Source organism: Chelonia mydas, chromosome 3, assembly GCF_015237465.2.
Source record: "Chelonia mydas isolate rCheMyd1 chromosome 3, rCheMyd1.pri.v2, whole genome shotgun sequence".
In the NCBI taxonomy this organism is placed as follows: Eukaryota; Metazoa; Chordata; order Testudines; family Cheloniidae; genus Chelonia; species Chelonia mydas.
Window position 1 is genome coordinate 19,188,077 of NC_057851.1, and position 22,991 is coordinate 19,211,067.

Genomic DNA, 22,991 nt, shown 5'->3' on the forward strand with positions numbered 1-22,991 from the left:
GGAAAGTTTCTGAAAGTTTTGTTTTTATTTGTTGTGTTCTGGAAGGGGATGGGGAATGAAATTAGAGAATAAGGGAACTGTCATACCACAGCAGAGTAGTGGTTTATCCTGTTGTCAGCAATGACCAATTCTGAAAGCTACTATGTCTCATATAAAAAGAGGGAATGCCTTCCTGATCACACCAGCAATCATCTTATGACCTGAAGCTGCAATGATTTGCCCTTAACATTTTCATCCTAGTGTAACTGTATACTATATCCTGGTCAGTACTTGAATAGAACTGCCTAAGCAAAACCCAGCATACTACCAGGAGCGGAGTTGATAGTATAGAAAGTGACACTCACCTCTCAGAGTCTTTACTGAACCAATTACATGGTACAATGTTATGGGTCACTAGTGGTTATGGCTACTCGTGATGCTGTGTTTTGGATGAGATGTAAAACCAATGACTTTCAGACTTGTGGTTATTAGAGATGTTTTTGCAAGAGTAAAGGGGTTAGCTCCAGCAAGTACTAATTTGGGTAATAAAATTCTGCTACCTCAATTACCTCTGCCCTTTTCTATTAGCTCCATATTCTGTGTTATGTCTGTCCTAAACTGTTGTGTAATGTGGCTGTGCTATGTTAAATAGTTTCCATCTTCCACTTCAGAAGAACCTGCACTTCAGTTATGGATGCCCCAGAGTTATTGAATGAAGAATTTTGCACAATGTGTTAAATAGATTAGCCATGCAAGGTACTGAAAATATCAGGGTTTATTTAACTAGTAACTTGAGGGAGCCTCTTCTTTACTAGGTAATAGTCATATTCTGAACTAAATGTTCAATAATGTATAAGCCAGTAAGCAGTTATTAACTCACATGTGATTATAGTAACAAGTATAGTAGTGATGGCAAATATATGCAGAGAAAACCAATTTAAAATAATTTGTAAAGCTTTTAAAAATTAGTGGTTATATTTTTACCACCTTCTGAAATGTATATGTGTGAAAACGTGGGACCAGATCTCAGGGGGAGTAAATTAGCAGGTCTCCTGTGAACCGGTGGATTCTCACCAGCTCCAGGGAGTTCAACAGATGATCACTACGATGATTTGGCCCTCCAGCTGATCCCTAAATCCAAGAGTTCCAAATGTCTGCAAGTCATTGCCTGGTAGGCCAGGATGATCTGACCACCATGGCAAGGGTCACACGAGGTAGGTTGGGGGAGGGAAGAGAAGACAGAGACAATGTCATAGTTTTAAAACAGGGAGTGTATCGGTTTTAAATTTAGTGCCATCTACTCCCATTTATCCATAAGATCTATTACCCCACAGGCAAGTTCAAAGTGTCCTAGGGAGGCAGGCCCCAGCCTGTGCCCAGCTGTCCTCAATCTCAGTACGTTTTACCCAAGGTGATGGCCTCTCTTTCTCCTGCCCCTTTGAGAAATATTTTTTCTCTTGTCATTCCTTCAGCATCACAGTCTTCTTGAGTATTCTCTCTGTGAAGAGTAAACTGTCTCTGGTTTATAGAGAGCCCCAGATCCTCCCCACTCCCAGCTGCCTCTGAGATGACTTGTTAATCGAAGTCAGCTGCTTGGATATTTTTCCCCCTCCACCCATCCTTTTTGTGGTCAGTCACGTAATTATGGCCCACCAGGCAGGCAATGACTTGATGACATTTTCAGCTGTGGGATTTGAGGCTTAGCCAGAGGGCCAAGCCTCCTTAGCAATTGTCTGTTCAAATCCCTGGAGTTGGTGAGAATCCACCAGTTCACAACTCCATTGCAATCAATGGAGTTTTGTCAATTTATACCACCTGAGGTTCTGACACATGGTACTAATAGATTCTTGTTTTGCAGGAGAAGGGATGCAAGAAATAGCTTCAATCACTTTTGTAAAAAAAACCCTAACACTCTAAAACATTAATATTCTTCTCAGTTAAATACTTAGTATATACAGATTATATCATGTTATGGTGTTGTATAAAGGCTGTATTGGCAGAATGTTCTTAATGGCTTTGCCATTCATAAATAATGCAGTCATATCCAAATACATGCTGGTACTATTATAACCACACCACAAATTCATTTGTGTGTAGATGAGTGTGTGTGAGAGAGAAAAATGCATTTATAACCATAGAAGGCCACTAATTAAGCAAATTAAAGTACATACATTTTTTAATCAAAACTTCAGATATTTTCCCTTTCAATTTATTGTTTACCAGAGACAGTTCCATTTTTGTAAGGCTACCCACAATGGTTTTGTGAATTTTGTGGCTTACATTGGCTGTTTTGCAATTTATACAAGTGTGTAAAATATTCCCAGCACATACACTTAATCAAAACAAGCCCAATTAAGCTCAGTACTCCAGATTCCACCTCATTAGCTTTCTGTTCCTAAAATATAACAGATGTGATTGCTGCAGGCCATAAGTTAAAGACAAATTTTTCAGCTAAGCTCTTACAATGCAACCTAAAGTTATATGAAGATTTAATTATTACTTTCATTTTCATGGCTTTCTATAATACCTCATTTTTCACTTAATAGCAATAGTATTCTATCACAATGCTTTGATGCTCACTGTTACAGGAGCAAAGTATCTTTGTAGCTGAAAATGCAATGCTTAAAGGTCACTTTTTCACTGCTGGCGTTACTTACCCGATGGGTGAAAGAACAATATAATTTTATGGTTCTAACTGCTCCTCCTGCAAAAGTACTGCAAATCATAAAAAGTCAGGGTCCAAGCATGTAAACCACAGTGCAAGTCCATGAAAGTCAAGGCATTTTGTTGCATGTTGGCTTACAGAACACTAATGATCTACTGACTTGTTTTGTAAACATACTCATAATGGATGATCACTACCCACTTCGAATAATTCTGGGCATCTGTCAAATGTATTCAGCCAAATTTCAAATGTAAAGGGAACAAAATTCTCCTTTGTCCCCTGTCAATGGCAAAATAAATTAGCATCTTTTGGCACAGCAGCCAGCATGATAATTATTATTTACTTAAAAAAGATCACTTCTAAGGGCACCTGTCCTGGTAGCAGAAGAGGGAGGAAAGCACCAGGCAGTGCTAATTTTCACCAGTCTTTTATCCTTTCCATGCCCCAGTCCAAAGCATCCTAATGAGTCCCAAGCTAAATCCAGGACATTTAATATCAAGGTCCCACTGAATCTACATTAATGCATGGCCAAATCAAAGCCATTCCAAGAAATAATCAAAGCCCAAAGTTATGAGCAATCTACTGCACAAGGCAGCCACTATCCCAGTAGTGCTTGGATGTCCTTACAAATCAAACTTCTATCGTGAAGATGGCTTGATGACTAATTAGCACATCCTCACTTCTTCATATCAGTGAGGAGAGAAGAGCCAGCCCTCCATGCCTATAATTTTATCCCCATGGATGGGAATCTATTCCTTGTTGCCAGGACTAATCACCTGAAGTTATGATAATGTGAAACCAATATGAGTTATTTCAGAGTAGCAGCCATGTTAGTCTGTATTCGCAAAAAGAAAAGGAGTACTTTGGTTAGTCTCTAAGGTGCCACAAGTACTCCTTTTCTTTTTGTCAATATGAGTTAGAAGAGCCAAGAAACCAGTGATTATTTAGTAAACAGATCATTCCCATGCAATGCAAAACCTGCCCTATTGCTTCAGTGTCCAGACACTCTGGTGGTGAGGGCCATATAATTACAGCACCCAGACAACAATGTGAAACCTACACGATTGCTTCAAATTCCACCTATGTTCATGCAGACCAGTAACAGCAACCATGCAGAACACACAGTCCAACAGACAGAATCACACAGTGATTGATGCTCTATGCAACCAATAATCTGAAGCAACAGAGAGCAATGACAGGATTTTCACAGAAGCAGAGGGTGGAGCAGCAAAAAGCCTGTCTCCACTTAACACATCATTATGTGGGAAGCCTCCATTGCTGATAGGCCAATTTTAGAATTTGGTCACAGTTCTGAGATGACCAGCAGAACCCCTTTTAACACAAAAGGGCTGCCATAGGTTGGGAGATACTGTGACACCACCCTGGGGGACTGACCCACCATCACCCCAGCAAAGCATCATTTGCTTTAATGGTCAGTGCCCCTTATGTCATAAAGGATAGGTCCATCAATGGCTATTAGCCAAGGCAGTCAGGGACAAACCTCATGCTGTAGATCAGAGGTCCCCAAACTATGAGGCACGCCACCCCAAACGGGGTGTGGAGGAACATTCAGGAGAGTGTAGCAGGCCTGGGCCAGCCCCCAAGGGGGCAGGAAGGGAGAGCCACCCAGCCCTGGCATGCCTGCGGCTGAGCTCCTGGACCTGCTCCTTGCCCCAAGCCCAGACTTGGAGCGGATCTGCCACCAGACTCAGCCCCGGGCCGCAGCTCCATTCCCGGCCTGAGTCCAAGGCCGGGAGCGGGGGCAGGGCCTGGAGCAGAGCTGCACCTGGCTGATGGCCCGCACTGCAGCCCAGCTGTAGTTCTGATCCTGCCCCAGCCTCAGCCCCTGGCCATGGCTCCATTCCCAACCCTGGCCCCAGCCCCATTCCTGGCCCCAGCCCCACCCCCAGCCTCCGCCCCCTTAACTCTGTTTGTGTTTACCCCCAAGCTGCAGCCCCACTCCTGGCCCGAGGGGTGCAGACAGGAATAAGGGGGGGCATGACCCCGAAAAGTTTGGGGACCACTGCTCTAGATATCCCTAAGCCTCTGACTGCCAGAAGCTGGGACTGGATGACAGGAGATGGCTCAGTCAGTAATTTCCCTGTTCTGTTCATTCCCTCTGAAGTATCTGGCAGCAGCCAATGTCAGAAGAGAAGATACTGTGCTACATGGACCATGAGTCTGAGTCAGTATGGTCATTCTTATAGTCTTATGTTAAAATTATTCCACACAACTAGAGCTGGTTGGAATTTTTTTTATATTTGTTTTTAATCAAAAGATGCTTGATTTCTAGAAACCAAAACTCTTTATAGGAAAGGGTCTCTGTGATTAATATCGTTTGTAAAATAAATTGATGAAAAAAAGTTTTGACATTTTTGAAATGACAAAGTTCCATTTTCATGTTGGCGCAATTTTTGATTTTGAAATGTAACTTGTATAAAAAGATGTTAAAAAATCTAAAAAAGTCAAAATTAAAATTACACCGTTCAAAATTATTGAAACAAAATATTTTGACCTTATCCAGAATTTTTTTTCTGCTTTTCAGTTCAGGAAAATGTGTGAGATTTCAAAATTCTCATTCCAATTTGGGATAAGAAAAATTTTCAAAATCTAAAACCTTCTTATGGGATTTCTTGCCGACCTCTACACCCATGCTAGGATAATTGGGCTTGATTCTCCACCGCCTTCCGCTTTGTGTAGTCATTTAAACCTGTGCAAAAGTGAGTATAACTGCTACCTAATCACAATAATATTATTTCACATCTCCTTTGCATGTGTAAGAGACTACCCAAGGAGTAAGGAGGTGAAGAAAAATTGACACAGAGGGTCAGATTCACCACCCCAGGACATCCATTTTATGCTGTGATGCCTCTATAAAAGACCCTGAGGCCTAATTCTTGCCGTATATGAGTACATAGCAGAAGTAACTCCATTAAAGTTAATGGAGATACGCACTGATGTAAAACTGGTGTATGTGAGAGCAGGATCATATCCAGAGAGTGAGAGAGAGAGTGAGACAGAAACCATGATTCCTTGGAAGAGTTTCTCATTGCTGAGTGGTCCTCTTCTTTTCACTTTTCCATCATAATGTCCAAATGCTATTTTCCCTGTTTATCAAGAGATTCATCAAAAGAACGAGCACATTTTCTTTATGATTTGAGTTGTAATGAACATATGGCTTTTCAGTTGGTTAAAATGAGAAAGGAGATATATAATGACGAATTTTAGTGATTAGTCACTAATGTCTTTATTTATGGAGCCCCATTACAGGCATACTTCAGATCATAGCACAATTCAATATTTATAAAGAACCAGTTTTCTCTAAATAGATACAATTGGTAATTATGACTAGTCATGCCTTATTTATCTACTTTTAACTTTTAATTAATAGAAATGCCATTTATTCATTAAAAATTAAAACCACCTATTCTCTACCCCTTTGATGAATGTGGCCCTATTGTGTCACTATTTCCATTACAAGTCCTGTCTGAATTCTCGCAGTGACAGACTGCCACATCATAATACAAGATCTCCAGGAGCAGCCTCATTGAGGGACAGCTTGAACTAAATGTATAGTCTTAACTCTGTGTTCAGTGCTGGACCCAACAAGCTCAGTACATAACAAACACAACAGAGAGTGGGGGCTTATCACCATCCTATGATCTTTCATATTTCATCATTGTTTTCTTTTTTAAGTGATCTTGATTGTAGATAAAGAAAATACCCAGCAAAATCTTTATCTAATTAATAATAAATATTGCTTTATAGCAGTTTCCCTCTCTTTCTTTGACAGTATAAAGCAGTATCACCGAAATTTTATCTTAAAAAAAAAAAAAACTTTTCTCCACTATTAGTCAAGTTACTTTTGTAAAGAACCATCTAGATAAGAGTATAAGGTCTAACATGCGAGCATTTAGCAATGTGTTACTAATAGCATCATTAGCATATACCATATATAGCTGCACCGAGTGTCTTCTAAAGAGTTAGTGCCAAGTCCCAGTTTGTCAAATTGGGACACTGGAATGGCAAAATAATTCCATCCATTCCCACCAGCTAATTAAAATGGAGCTTAAAGCATCGAAACAGAAGCTTAGTGGGACTGCTGTGCAGTCCTCAGGGGTGACTTTGTAGGGAATGGTAAAAATACTTAATATAATCACTGTTGCATGTTAAATGATCATCAGGAAAGTGCAAGCAATTGCAGGTTGAATTAGTACAGGGTGAATAGTGTCATCAGTTTGCTGCATTCTCTCTTTACTTTTCACTTCTTCTCACTACTCTTCTATTGTCCTGATATTGAAGTAAGAGGATAGATGTCTAAAAACAATGCCACCTGCCATTTACTTAGAACTTAAGTTCCTTTTTGAACCCTGCAAATATATAATATATAACCTTGCTTTGCTGATAAAACAGAGGAAACTGGTAATGACCATTATATTTAGGTTGCCTGATACTTTCGATTAGAAAGGAGTCTTGTGATCTTTAATTTGAGAATCTTCCTCTGTCAATTTTTAAACCAGGATTGGATATTTTTCTAAAACATATGCTCTAGTTCAAACAGGAATTATTTTGGGGACGTTCTAATACTTGTGTTATGTAGGAGGTCAGACTTTATACACATGTATATATGTGGGCCAGATCCTCAGCTGGTGTAAATCAGTGAAACCAGTGGAGCTGTGGTGATTTACACCAGCTCAGTATATGTTCCATATATTTTTCAGTGTAAATAATATCTACCTGATTGCACTGAGGTTTTACTCCAGGAAGCTAGGTTACAATCTTTGAAAATGTCATCGTCCATTTTCAGACACTGAAATCCCACAATTCTGATAGTATGTTTGAGAGCAATCTCCACTTTGGCGCAGTTTTTTATTGTTAAGATTTTACTTCTTTATAAAAATGAAATATATTTCATCTCACTCTGTGCACTCAGTAAAATACATCTACAAGGACTTTCTCGAAGTCAAAGGTTTGTTGGGCTATAGAATAGTAATCTGTCTATCTCTTTGATTTAATTAGAATGAAAAGAAGCTACACTTAAAAGCAGAAATATACCGCTGGGAAAAATCAGGCACTGGGAAGTGGATGGATGCCATGACCTAATTGTTCCTTTTCCATCTCCAACTGTTCCGATTCTCCAAACGCTCACATGATTTAGTTTGCTTTGGGTTCTTGAGCCAATTGTAATACAGCAAAACATCTACATAGGATTTACGTTCGAAACAGACAATAGCAACTAGAGGGTGGATACCCACTATCAGAGGTACCATTAGTGGAAAAGGAAGGAACCAGTCAGATGTGCATCAATGTGAAATAAAAAATGACATGGAGAAAAATGCAAGTGATGTGATGTCTAGTTCAAGCAGCAATTAATACCAGGAAGTCCTATGGACTATAAAAAGAACAGGAGTACTTGTGGCACCTGTGGACTGTGTTATACATGGGGTCAGAGTAGATTATTACAATGTGCTTCTGTCTTGATAATCTATGAATCTACAAAACCCACCCCATGAAAAACCCATGAACTGTGGGAAGTTTAGATTCAGTTCTGAATCTGTTCTATACCTAAACCCTGGACTCGATGCCTGTCTCTGGGTCTGATGCCCACTGAAGTTAATGAGAGATTTTCCAAAGACTTCAGTGAGTTTTGGAGTAGGCCCTAAATAACTGCTGCACCAACACATGGAAACTAAACACCCTCCAACATCAGAGAAGTAAGGGTGACAGAATGGATCCTTAGTGATTATTTAGCGCTAGACTGTGCAATCCTAATCATTCATGTTGGCGAGCATTTACCCACAAGCATGCTCACCAACATGAGTAAGGGTAGTAGCATTTGTACCTTAAAGATTATTTATCACTTAGCAGATGACGTTCCATTTGACCGTGTCTAGATGCCCTCAATACATGCATTCAGTGAATGTAGTATTAAACTTTGCATCTCACAAAACAGGAAATTTACAACAAAGAAATAACCACTTCAGAAAAAATGATAAAAGACTTAGAAGGGATTCAACTTTGAACTGGTAAATATATTTTAAACCTTACATACAAAAATAATTGGAGTCTGAGTGAAAATAGCAGCCTTTTTTGTTTTAATGTGTAGAACTAAATAATGCTCAAAAGGCAATAAAACATCTTTGTTGCAGTTCTCTAAAGGTGAACAATAAACACATCAACATTTTATGCTGCAGCTATTCAGAAAAGGAGTATTATAAGTAACTAGAGAGGGCATGCATACAGCATACCTCCAGTGTTATGGCAGTGCGCCTTGTTGATTTCAGTGGAGTTACTTAGTGATTCAGGCCCAGAGATATTTGTGAAATACTGGCAACATTGTTTTTAAAAAAGCTTCATTTATTGAAAAAAACTGGAGGAATGTTAGCCTGCATACTGTAACTAAGGCATATTCTAAATTGTCAGATTGATGTTATGCAAAGAAAAAAAAAAACAATGAAAGAAGATTTTGAAAAGAAGGTCAAGATCCGCAGGGCATATTTCCCCAAAAAACATGCTGTGTGTGCCTGATTCAAAGCCCACTGATGTCAACAGACAGACATCCATTGATTTCAATGTACTTTGGATAAGGCCTATATGAAAATGAGGCAGCTGGATCTTCTGTCCAGGGAATCACAAGACGAATTGGGATTTCCAACCTCTTTGTCTGAGGGAAGAAAACAGTAACTGTTCCCTGCGTTCTAGCAGTGGTGGAATGTGGGTAGGCACATCATGAATAACTACTGCCTAGAGTAATGCTGCACCACTCTTTTCGCTGGAGGTCCTAGCCACCCCAGTACAACAATGCTTCCTAAGAATGGTTTGTGGGAAACCACAGGCTCAGATATGTCTGTGAAAACAGTTTGAACAGCTGAGGAAAAATTATCAGTTTGCACATAATTCATGAACAGAAATCAAAGGGTTTTATTATTTTTCACAAATGTTGATTGAGATGAAGAAATTGTTCACAAAGTATAACTCAACCAGTTCTCATTATCCTATAAAACTCACCACAGATAGCACTATAATATTCTACATATGGGATAGTGTGTAAGCTACTGTCGCTTTGTGAATAACCTTTCTTGCTCTGCTGTGTTCACGTAATGGAGGCTGGGTCTTTTCTGCTCCCTTCCACCCCTTTGCACCACTGGATAAATCATAGATCTTCTAGTTATTGCAGCTAGAAATTCTATTCTCACTAAAAGGATAAAACTAAGATACCCTCATTCTAAATTTACCCCTACACACTGCTGACTTATCACCATGTCTCATTGACCCTGAAACCTTGATTCCCCATCTCTGTTCATTAATTAGAGAATTCTCATCTTTCTTAGGATTCAGAATCAACTGGCAAAAAGCGAGTACCACCATGTAATATATTTTGCTGCCATCAGATGTTCTTTATAGTTATAAACCAAATGGTCTTACAATTTCTGTATGATAGGTCCTATAGATATTCAACAGAATACTGCATATAACACAGGACAATAGAGAAATATTTTTAGGCCTATACACAGAATGCCATCTCCTAATTTTTCTTGCTGGGGTAAAATTGACTAAAACAAAATGCTAATATCTCCCATGGATCATTTAAATACTAAACATGCATTTTGCAGTCATTGAAACCCTTCACAACCCTCTCCTGACATAGGGCGTGATCAAACTTCCATTGGCTTCAGTGGAAGCTGGATCCGACCCATAGTGAAACAGCAGCATATCAGACATCCAAATAATCAGAAGAAACAGTCCATGTCCCAGTTTTCTGATGTCTGCCTCTGACATGTGGTGCTATGTTCCTTGGGCTCAAGTTGGGAGGAACAGGCATTGGAATTGCCTCCACCCTACTTTACCCAGTTACATCTCTACTGTTTTTTCCAGGCTGCATAGTTCCCTGCCTACACTGTGTCATTCCCCAACAGCCAGACTGCCTAAACAGGTCAACAGTTATGCATTGTTTTCTCATCAAAGGCTATAAAGAGCTGCAATTGCCAGCAAATATGAGTTACCACACATCTCTTTCTAAGCAAGCACATTTATTCTTTAGGTAAAAGCATTACAGATAAAATATATTAAAACCAATAAAAGAACCTACAAACTTGTTAAACAGCTTACCAGCAGTCATCCCAACTCCAACCTCAGGGTCTGGCAGATATAAGTCTTTCCAAACCTTTCATAAGGATTGGGAAAGGTCCTGTCCATTTGCTGGATCAAAAAGAAGGGTATGAGTCAATTTAAACTCAAGCTATTTATCCAAAAATCCTTTCTTTGTATGTTGGTCTCTGGAGAATCCAATTAGAACCAGTATACATGAGCCTCTTCACTTGGTGATACCTCTCTGGAGGTTACATAAACTTAATAAGTAAGATTTCCCAAAGATATTGAAGGAAATGGCCATATCTGTCACAGATACTGCTGGAGTAATTTCTGGAACTGTGGGAAGCACATACACTGTAGCAGGAGGAGATTTTGAAAAAGCCACGTACACTCACCTAGAGGTCTGGGAAATTTTCACTGAATTAGCTGAGTGTTTGCCATAGATTCCTGCCGCAGCCTGGCTCTTTCTCACCACACCTTTAACAGTCAGCAGGGGATGCAAGAGCCATGCCCCACTTGTTTCATATACCACATGCCAGGTAATAACATGAGAGGACTCCATTATTACTAAACATTAATAAAGAACTATTAACAGAAATACTACAACTGCAGTTTCTACATCTAACCATGTGCACACAGACTGACTTCCTGGTGACTCCTCCAAACTCTCCCTCCTGCAATCTGTGCTCCTCTCTTCAAGTTTCATGCAGGTTGCTATGTCTTTCAACAAATCTGTTGTTGTACCTTTTGTGCAAGTGGTACTAAATAGCCTATCATGGAGACATGAACTTTACCACCAGCACACTGAAGCCTGTTAGACTTCATACCCCTTCAATCAAAGTATATTCAAATCAAAGCCCACTGGAGGGGAACAACTTGTCTGGAGTTCTAAAGTCAGAGTTGTAGCTGGAGATGTAGGTGGGGATGAGCTCCAGGAAGTGGGATGTTTGACTGGAAGGGCTTGCCCACTGGAGTTTTCTATGTTACCCAGGTTTGCTCTCCTTATTGAGGCTGGGTGGGGCTGTTTCCTGAAGCCACGTGGCTTGGGAACTTTAGCTAGGCAGATATTATGTGGCCTATGCTGCCACAGCAAAAGCAAAAAATTATCTTGCCATTAGCGTTCACATTCAGAAGGATCTAGCCAGACTGGTTCTCAGTCCACCTTCATGGGCTCAGGCATGTAGCGATTTCAGGATTGGAGGTACAACCTGGATGTGAAATGGGGTCTCTCTCATACCACTTCACTGCCTACTAAGTCAAGTGTCTATCTGAATTCAAAGTTCAGTAAAGGCATTGAGCCAAGTGTGTGGGGGGGGGCGGGGGGACGGACTCCGGGGGAGCAGTGCACTCCAAACCTGTGTCTGCTGCCAAGCATTGGAAGTGGCCCACATACAATGACACTGATCTTGGGGCATGATGGAACCTCTATCAGGCTGTCTCCATAGTGTGCGCCCAGTATGGATAATCAAAAATCATTGCAAAAGCCCCTGGGAAGGAGTCTCAACTAGCCAATACAGGATGATCCTGCTGTAACATAGGATATACCCATTCTAAGACTTTACCAGTGAAGAGGCAAATGATCAGGCTTACCTTGGCCTGGTCTGTCATAGAATCATAGAACCATGGGGTTATAAGGGACTGTAAGTGTCATCCAGTGTAACCCCCTGCCAAGATGCATGTTGTATTGTGTCTAAACCATCCAAGACAGATGGCCATCCAGCCTCCTTTTGAAAACCTCCAGTGAAGGAGCTGCTACAACCTCCTGTTCCATTGCCCTACTGTTCTTACAGTTAGGATTTTTTTCCCTGAGATTTAATCTAATCTGCTATGGTATAGTTTGAACCATTTGCCTCTTGCACTGCACTCTGTGAAAAGAGGGAACAACTGTTCTCCACCTTTATGTCCCCCACCCTTAATCTCCTCTTTTCCATACTAAATATACCAGCTCCTTCAGCATTTCTCATATGGCTTGCATTCCATCCCTTTGATCATCTTGGTCACTCGCCTCTGGATCCTTTCCAGTTTCTCCACATCCTTCCTATACCTTGGTGACCAAAATTGGACACAGTACTCCAGTTGAGGCGTAACCAGTGCTGAGTAGAGCAGTACTATCACCTCCGGTGGCTTGCATGCTATGCCTCTGTTACTGCAACCTAACACTGCATTTGCTTTTTTTGCAACAGCATTGCATTGCTGACACACTGAGGTTGTGATCCATGACAACTCCAAGATCCTTCTCAGCATTGCTGCTTCCAATCCAGTTATCCCCCATTCTGTATTTGAGCACTTGGTTTTTCTTCCCTAAGTGTAGTACCTTATAAATAAATTAAGATAAAATTGCTAGATCAGTTCATTCATGCTCCTGGCAAGGGAATCAGTTCAGTTCTCCTCCATGTGGATGGGAGGCAATATTATGGGCTGGGAGGGGTTGTTCAAGGGGTGTGTATCCCCCTTCTGGTGAAAAGTTCATCTCCACAGCAGGAGTTTTTATGCCTGTGTACAATAGGTGAGTGGGGCAGCGTGTGGAGTCCTAAAACAAATCAAATGCAGAAAATCTTGGGCCTGATAATACAAACTGATGCAGCCCGTGTTCAGCTCCTACGTGGGTAGTGAGAAGACAAGAAAAACTAAGTAATAAAAAATGTATCCTGAACACTTCTAAAAATAACTCTGAAAATGTTAAAATATTTAAATGAAGAAAAAAATCGTTTTAACGATGAGCGATGTGAATTCCTTTTACAGCTACCTGCTCAAATTTAATTCTTATTTACTAATCATCCTTTTGGGATAGAAACAGAATTGTTGACATTACTATTTTTTTCTTAACATAGAATTAGAAGAGTTATACAGTTATAAAAGATAAGGGAATAAAGAAGAGGTGAAGTCAGTTTTGGGTTTTTTTTTTTCAAGAATTCGTTTCTAAAACAGGCGTTTTCCCCAAAAAAATTATTGCAAAAGAGAGACATTTTAAAACAAACAATGTTAAGTTAAATTTCAAAGCAGTGACACTTCTGTAAATGCTTATGTGGAATAAGTATTAGCAATAGTGTCAGGATGTTATAGCAACATGCATCATGTGTTGACTTCAGAAGTGGAATTGAGTGACATCAGAATGGCAGTTTAGGAACAGCTGCTTCTGTTGTGAGTTTGGTTTTGAAGGCGAGGGGAGTGGTTTTGCTGTGATGAAAGTGTGTGAGGATTTGAGATTCAAAAGCTGCAGATTAATCTTGAACTTAAATTTCTTTATTTTCTGTCATTCTTGCAGACCTTTGCTGGCTCCTCTCCATGACTTCTTAGCCCAGGGCCAGCAAGTTAAACTCAGTCTGAAGTGAGAGGGATTTCCTAATCATTAACTGACTTGTTATCCTGGTGAGACAAGGTAGGTGAAGTAATATCTTTTACTGGTCCAACTTCTGTTAGTGAAAGAGACAAGCTTTTGAGCTTCACAAAGCACTTCTTCAGGTCAGCTTTGTAAAGCTCAAACATTGGTCCTTTTTTACCAACAGAACTTGGTGCAGTAAAAGATATTACCTCACCCACCTCGTCCTAGTATCCTGGGATCAACACGGCTACAACAACCCTGCAAACAATATGCTATCTTGGCAACTTTCCTGCAAGCCTGTCATATTACTTAGGAGACAGAAGGTCTGTTCAGATTGTGATGTCCAAGTTCCATCACTCAGCTCCTCTGGCAGAGAAATTAGTGCAGTTCTGCTACACATGGATGGTAAGCAGGATTTTGCATGACTGCCCGAGGAGTGCTCTCTGTATGGGGCACAGCTCATGTTTGCAGCAACTCCCTGAATGGCAGTGTGGAGGCAGTGTATGAAAATCAGACTGGGGTCCTACACAATCCCTGCACAGAAAGTCCCAGCCTCACTAATGCCAATTGATGAAGCTCCACTTTCAGCATCCCCAAATGGGAAAGAGTATTTTTAATGAAAAAAGCTTCAATAAGAAAACAAGATCAGCCTGAAGTGCTGAGAGGAAAATGCTTTTAATGGTGCAAAATGTTCAGTTGGCTTTTCTGCAGAATTTTTCTAAAAAAAGGGTGAGGGACATGTTTTGAAATAGAGTGACAAGGTGGATGAGGTAATGTCTTTTATTGGACCAACTTCCGTTGCTGAGAGAGACAAGCTTCCTAGCTTACACAGAGCTCTTCTTCAGGTCTCAGAAGAGCTCTGTGTAGAATAGAAAGCTTGTCTCTCTCACCAACAGAAGGCGGTCCAGTAAAAGACATTACCTCACCCACCTCATCTCTGTAATACCCTGGGACCAACACGGCTACAAGAACACCGCAAACATTTTAAAATAATCAGTTTAAGGTCAGCTTCAAGATGGTGGCAACTCGCTAAGCTCTTGTGGGCCTTAGCAACAGATGGGCCTTAGCATGTGGGCCTTAGCAACAGATTGTTAGGTTGTTAGAGCAACAGGCACATGCTGACTCCATGAGCAGAATAGAGTGACATCAGAATGGCAGCTTGGGAACAGCCACTTCTGTTGAGAGTTTGGTTTTGAAGGTGGGATGTGGGATTTTTCATGGGTGATAGAAACAGTCTGGTCTCTACTCTCTGACATTCTTCCAGCTCTTTCCTTCTTCATCTGACTGTTCTGTTGACTCAGATGCAGCAAATGTAGCTGAGGTCAAGGTGAAAGGGATTTCCTATTCAGAACTTGACTTGTTAGACTAGCAATTTTCCTAATAACACTTTGTAACTGAGGATGCAGAAGTGCTGTTAAGGGCCTAGTAACACTTGGAGATAATGGTAAAACGGATTCCTTGGGGGCTTGAGTGTTAGTACAGTGATGGTACTCATGCACAGCTGGAAGCAGATGGGGATGCGCACAGTGATGACTGGAGTAATAGGAGGAAGGAGCAGAAAGCATTACTCCAAGGCTCCAAAAACAGAATGCTGCCGAGCAGAGAACAGAGTTAGTCTCAGAAGAAGGAGCTCATATTCTTGGCTGTAGGTTCTGGGCTGTTTTCATAAAGGAAAGGGTGAAGGGAGTTGGAAAGGGAAGAAGTGGGGGGCTGGACTAAAGGGTTAAGAGTCCCTTTCATCCCTTACATCCGATCATCCAGATGGTTAGACTAGTGAGCAAAGAACTCAAGGCTGAAAGCCTGGGAAAGGAGGAAAGGAGATGATGTAGAGGAAAGGAGATAGAGAATAGGCCCCTCCTTTTAGGGTGAAGACTGACTTCTGATAAAGCCTCAGAGCCCATGGAGTGTCCTCTCCCTGCCTGTTGGAGGCACTCGGTTGAGGAGCTGCTGTTCTGAAGAAAAAAAGGCAACAGGGTTATCACAACCCAATTTCTAATGAGATGTCATGATTTCCAATGAAGACCGGCCCCACCTAGCTCCATGATATCAGGTGGTGTCTCTCCTGAAATTTCTGTCACCTTACGCCTTATTCTCTGTCTGTGTCTGAGGCTGCAGTGGGATAGGTGTGTATGGGTGTGCACTCACACCTTTGGATGCATGCTGGTGAGTGGGTGTCAGTTCAAGTGCCCTTTTACATATGGCAGCACCTTACTCAGTACATACATGAACTGCTGGATCCCAGGTATGTCTATATGTTCCTTCTGTTGCCTGCATTGCTGTATCTTCCCTTCCCTGGTAGGAGAGAGCTAAGATGGGGAAGGAAAAGATCAGGTGCATAGAGACAATATCGTTTGTACAGTCATTTCCCTCCATGGCCAGCTGCCTCAGTGCTAGAGACACAGCAGATTCTTCAGAGGGACCTAGAGGAGGTATCTCAAAAGGAAAAATTTCTCCTCCCCAAAGCAAGTGACCCTTCTTTTGCCTTGAATTTTCAGGTACGTGAAATTAAACTGCTGTGTGGGCCCATTTGCACGTTTGCCCCCAAACGGCAGAAAGAGGCACCTCCCCATGGCAGAGATAAATGAGTGAGGGGCAAGTCCTTCATGGGAGGGATGAGGGGAAAGGATAAGAGGTAGAGGATGAGAGGAAAGCCTCTGCACCCTTCCCAAACAAATGAGATAAATGAGAGACAAGACCCTAGGCCTTCTCACTACTGAGAGGGACAAAAAGAGCCCCTAATCCACTCTGGGGAAGAGACAGAAGAGAGATGGTCCTCACCACCTCCATCCCAGCTAGGAGTGAATGAAAGAGGAAACACCTCTTGAAGATGCAGAGGGAGAACAAGCCTGATGCCTGCACTGGAAAGATACAAGGGAGAGAGAAAAAGCCTGCTTTCTGATCTAGAAGCTACTAGATGGGGCCCGCCAAAGACAGCAAGCAGCAAGTCATTGGGCTCCCATCAAAAAGATCCTGGAAAAGGAAGAATGAAAGAGGCTTGGACATCAAGGCCTGCTGGGGGAAGGTGAATCAGGGAGCTGAGGTAAATTGGGATAGATGCACTCTGAGTTTCCAGATTCTTTTCCACTGAAAATCCAAAGTTCCACTGTTTCTGAGGCACCACCTCACTGGTTTGGTGTGTTTCTTGCAGTGTTGCAGGTTTGTTTTGTGCATAGGTTTTGATATAGTTTTCCAGTGTGAACAGGGGAGTTTGCAGGTTTTATTGGGGGTCAGTTCCCCAATTTCTTTAAAGCTTTGTAGATCTTCTTCTGAAGAGCAAAGGCTTTAAAGTTTGGAATACTCTGGAAAATATTGGGCCTCACTGAGAGAATTCCAATCCTTATCCATAACCCCTTTGGTGCACACATATGGCGAGAGGGGCGGGAGTTGCTTCAGTGCATGGCTTCTCCAAAGGAGACAGTTATGTCACTCTATACACTATTTCTTTGGTGGGAAGAGGGAAAAGAGGCATATGACCTGCATGCAGCAAAAATGCCGTCTACTCTCTCAGGTGTGAAGTAGACAATCAGCTCAGAACTGAGGCAGGGTCACCAGATAAACAAATCATGGTCTAGATTTAAGGTTGTTGATTTGGGATTGTCTGCAGGCACATGACTGATGTGCAGCTAACATTGGCTCCATTCCCGTCGCTCTTTAATGTATTGGCAATAGGTTAGATTGTGACTTCAATCACAGACCTGAGCAAGAGGCAGTGCATAAATTGCACATTCCCAAGAGGCAATGTGACTCAGAGGCACTATTTCCTCTCTGCATATCTCTCTGCCCAAAAGGGTTGAAATTGGTTGCTGGCCTATACAAGCAGCAAATTGCACCACCCCTTCTGATGGCTCAGCTGCAGTGGCTACTGCATTATGGGGCAGATCCGAAACTCATGAACTTCCAACACTCTTTGCTATAACATGGCAATAGTAGGTATACAGTGCCAGCTAATTTTAGGTCGCAGGAGGAAATGTTTGTAGGTAGCACATGCATGGCTATATGTGGGGTTTTAACAGTCACTTAACTCCTACAAAGTTCCACAGTCAAATTCTGCCCCATTGTGTTGTCGCCAGAGAGGCTGCACCATTGAAGGACTTGGATGATGGGTGGGAAACACCGCCATCCTTTTTCACCCTTCTTTGTATGAACTCTCTGATATTATCACATCCATGCTCAACCTACTGTTGCAATACTTAGCCGTTACGATGGGGTGTCAAGTTCTAAAACTGAGAAACAGAGGTCATAAAAAGAAAAGGAGTACTTGTGGTACCTTAGAGAATAACCAGTTTATTTGAGCATAAGCTTTTGTGAGCTACAGCTCACTTCATCGGATGCATACAAGTGGAAAATGCAGTAAGGATCTTTTTATACACACAGACCATGAAAAAATGGGTGTTTATCACTTCAAAAGGTTTTCTCTCCCCCCACCCCACTCTCCTGCTGGTAATAGCTTATCTAAAGTGATCACTCTCTTTACAATGTGTATGATAATCAAGGTGGGCCATTTCCAGCACAAATCCAGGTTTTCTCTCCCCCCCACCCCACTCTCCTGCCGGTAATAATTTATCTAAAGTGATCACTCTCCTTACAATGTGTATGATAATCAAGGTGGGCCATTTCCAGCACAAATCCAGGGTTTAACAAGAATGTCGGGAGGGGGGGGGTAGGAAAAAACAAGGGGAAATAGGTTACCTTGCATAATGACTTAGCCACTCCCAGTCTCTATTCAAGCCTAAGTTAATTGTATCCAATTTGCAAATGAATTCCAATTCAGCAGTCTCTCCCTGGAGTCTGGTTTTGAAGTTTTTCTGTTCTTCATCATCTGGACCCATGGAAAAGAAGCCCTTGAGGAATTCCACCATGATTTCAACAATTTCCATCCCACCATCAACTTCAGCCTGGACCAGTCCACACAAGAGATCCACTTCCTGGACACTACAGTGCTAATAAGCGATGGTCACATAAACACCACCCTATACCAGAAACCTACTGACCGCTATTCCTACCTACATGCCTCCAGCTTTCACCCAGACCAAACCACACAGTCCATTGTCTACAGCCAAGCTCTACGATACAACCACATTTGCTCCAACCCCTCAGACAGAGACAAACACCTACAAGATCTCTGTCAAGCATTCTTACAACTACAATACGCACCTGCTGAAGTGAAGAAACAGATTGACAGAGCCAGAAGAATACCCAGAAGTCACCTACTACAGGACAGGCCCAACAAAGAAAATAACAGAATGCCACTAGCCATCACCTTCAGCCCCCAACTAAAACCTCTCCAACGCATTATGAAGGATCTACAACCTATCCTGAAGGACGACCCATCACTCTCACAAATCTTGGGAGACAGGCCAGTCCTTGCCTACAGACAGCCCCCCAACCTGAAGCAAATACTCACCAGCAACTACATACCACACAACAGAACCACTAACCCAGGAACCTATCCTTGCAACAAAGCCCGTTGCCAACTGTGCCCACATATCTATTCAGGGGACACCATCACAGGGCCTAATAACATCAGCCACACTATCAGAGGCTCGTTCACCTGCACATATACCAATGTGATATATGCCATCATGTGCAAGCAATGCCCCTCTGCCATGTACATTGGTCAAACTGGACAGTCTCTACGTAAAAGAATAAATGGACACAAATCAGATGTCAAGAATTATACCATTCATAAACCAGTCGGAGAACACTTCAATCTCTCTGGTCACGCGATTATAGACATGAAAGTTGCGATATTACAACAGAAAAACTGGGGGGAGATTTGGAAAAAAGATGGCATGCTCCTAGCTCTGAGACAGCTCTGATTAAAACAAAAGTTGACAGAATATTAAGGCACAATCATAGATTTTTGAAAAAGTAGGTAATTAGAAATGAGAACATTCAAACCCCATACTCCATTCAACTGATAACACACACAATACACAATGTAGAATGTTGGGGTTTATACATTTAAGCCTTCTCTAAACCATTTTTCTCTAAATATTCTTTGTCAGGGTGCATCACTGAAGGTATAAGGGTAGTGTGTAGGAGACACCCTTCTTTTCACATCTCTCTTCAATATACTGTCCATGACAGAGTCACCTCCTTGTTACACCTACTACTGCTAGGATCCTGAGCTGCTCCAACGAGGTCTCACATTCTAAAATTCAGGATTTATTTTCTTCATAAAATAAGTGCTGGGAAACCGGGGACATTAGGAACTTCCCAGGCCTAGAATAGTTCAAATCAAAACAAATACAAATCTGCACTGCAGAATGTTGGGACTCAGACCTAGGGTATGTCTACATTTGGAGCTGGGTGTGTGATTCCAAGCTCATGCAGACATACTTGCCCTAGCTCTTATCAAGTTGGTGTACATGAACTGGGAATTACACCCTCATCTCCAGGTGCAGACATACCATAAGACTGCTAGAAAACTGGGGTAATTAGGAATGAAGCAGGATATACCAAAACCCAAAGAAGAAGTTTATCCCACATTAAGTCTCCCTGAACAGGATGTATCATTGAAAGTATCAATATGAAGATCTATTAGTAGCACAGAAAGGTATGAGTGACTGGTACCTGGAAAGGTAATAGAGAAAATAATCAGTTTGTAAGTATCTAGAAGATAATATGGTGATAAGGAACAGTCAACATGGATTTCTCAAGAACAAATCATGTCACACCAACCTAATATCCTTCTTTGACAGGGCACCAAGCCTTGTGGATAGCAGGGAAGCAGTAGATACGATATATCTCAACTTTAGTAAGGCTTTTGATACTGTCTCACATACTCTTCTCATAAACAAACTTGGGAAATATAGCCTAGATGAACCTACTATAAAGTGAGTATACCACTGGATGGAAAACTGTACTCTCAGAGTATTTGTCAATGGTTCACAGTCAAGCTGGATGGGCATATTGAGTGGGGTCACACAGGGATCTGTCCTGGGTCCAGTTCCATTCAATAGCTTCATATCTGATTTAGTTGTTGCCGAGAAGAAGAATATGGGTGAAGTATAGGAAACACCACTTCCCAATTCTCTTCATATGTATTGTCCTTGAAAGTGTCACCTCCAATCTAAATCTACTGCTACAATAGATGATCAAACTAGAGTAAATATTCTCATATAGACAAACAGGACTTCATCATAAAATGTTCCTTAAAATAGGCTGATTAGGAAGAAATTAGGAAGGTTGCAGTCCCAAAGCATCTCAAACTTAAAGAAAAGCTCACTTTGGAGACTACTGAGACCCAAACCTAAACTTTGACAAACTGGACAAGAAGCATAAGAGAGGACATTCACAGCCCCTAGTCAGTTCAACCCAAAGCACACACACAAATACACACAGACTACAATGTTGGGGCCCAGTTACAGAACTTAATTAGGCATTTTTCCTCAAAACTAGGTGTTATACAGATTGTTGGGTAGAGTGATGGTCTGGAGGTATACAAATGGCACGTCTGATAACTCCATGCTATGTCTACTGCTACAATCATTAGCTGATCAAAACAAGGCACAGATTCTAAAATTGAGGGGGAAAGGCATCTTCACAACATACTTCCAAAAGAAATAGCTAACTAGTCAGAAGGAAGGAAGCTGAAACTAAAATAAAAGCTCACCTGGTAAAATATTGGAACCCAAACAAACACACACTTTTGAAACAATGGGTAATTTGGAATAAGACACAATATTCAAATCCCAAAACCAACACATATTTATTACTCCATCTTACCTGAAAATGTGACTGAGTAGTCCGTTGGTACAATTTAATGTGAAGGTTTAAGAGTGAGGTATATAAAATACCACCTCCTTACCCCCACTCTCTTTATTTGCTCTATTACTGAGAGTACAAGCTCCATGCTGACTGTCCTGTTAGGATCCCAAATTGCTCAAACCATGTCTCAGATTTAAAATTTAGCAATTGACTTCCTTCATGAAAAAATGCTGGAAAATTGTGATAATTAGAAATGAAAGAAGATGTTCCCAATCCCAGATTCAGTCAAATTCAAACAAATACAAAAATACAGAGCAGAATGCTAGGGCCCAGTTGCAGACAGATGAAAAAGTGGGGTAATTAGGAATAAGATGTAATATTTAAGCCATAAAGGTTACCCCACCTAGCTTACCTTTTAAAATAACTGGTGAGAAAATTATGTTTCCAAGATATATATCATCATAAGTCTTTCTTTCCTTAAACAAGAAAAAGCAACCAGACACAATAAGCAGAGTTAGCCAAGCTACAAAACATGCTTTCTATAAATTTCAGAGCAGTGATACTGTATTGCTCCCCTACTACATTGAATGACAGGCATTATCTAAGTAGGTGGCACTGTTTCTTCTCCCACTCTCCTGTCATAATGCACTATTGAGGGACTAAAGTTAGTGCTAGCATGTTAAATATTGAACACATTATTTTATTTAGAACTACCAAAGCACTATCTCAGCCTAATTTATCCCAAGCAGAATCACACACAGATGTGCACACACAGGTTCATCCAAACCAATATAATAGGACATTGTGACCGAAATTGCATTCTCAGTGCCCCCCCAAAAAAAGTCAAAAAGAAAAGAAGTACTTGTGGCACCTTAGAGACTAACAAGTGTATTTGAGCATAAGCTTTCGTGAGCTACAGCTCACTTCATTGGATGCATGCAGTGGAAAATACAATGGGGAGATTTTATATACATGAAATAATGGGTGTTACCATACACGCTGTAACGAGAGTGATCAGGTAAGGTGAGCTATTACTAGCAGGAGAGCGGGGGAAGGGGGGAAACCTTTTGTAGTGATAACCAAGGTGGGCTATTTCCAGCAGTTGACAAGAACAGTGGGGAGGGGGGGTAAACATGGGGAAATAGTTTTACTTTGTGTAATGACCCATCCACTCCCAGTCTTTATTCAAGCCTAAGTTAATTGTATCCAGTTTGCAAATTA

General features: G+C 41.3%; 1 long non-coding RNA gene across 1 annotated transcript; it reads left to right on the forward strand.

The window, feature by feature from the left end:
- Positions 1–1,126: 1,126 nt before the first annotated feature.
- On the forward strand, positions 1,127–20,787 carry LOC122464803. The gene is made up of 3 exons (XR_006289192.1): positions 1,127–1,139; positions 9,068–9,073; positions 20,662–20,787. It is a non-coding gene; the product is annotated as an uncharacterized LOC122464803 (long non-coding RNA).
- The last annotated feature ends 2,204 nt before the right edge of the window (positions 20,788–22,991 follow it).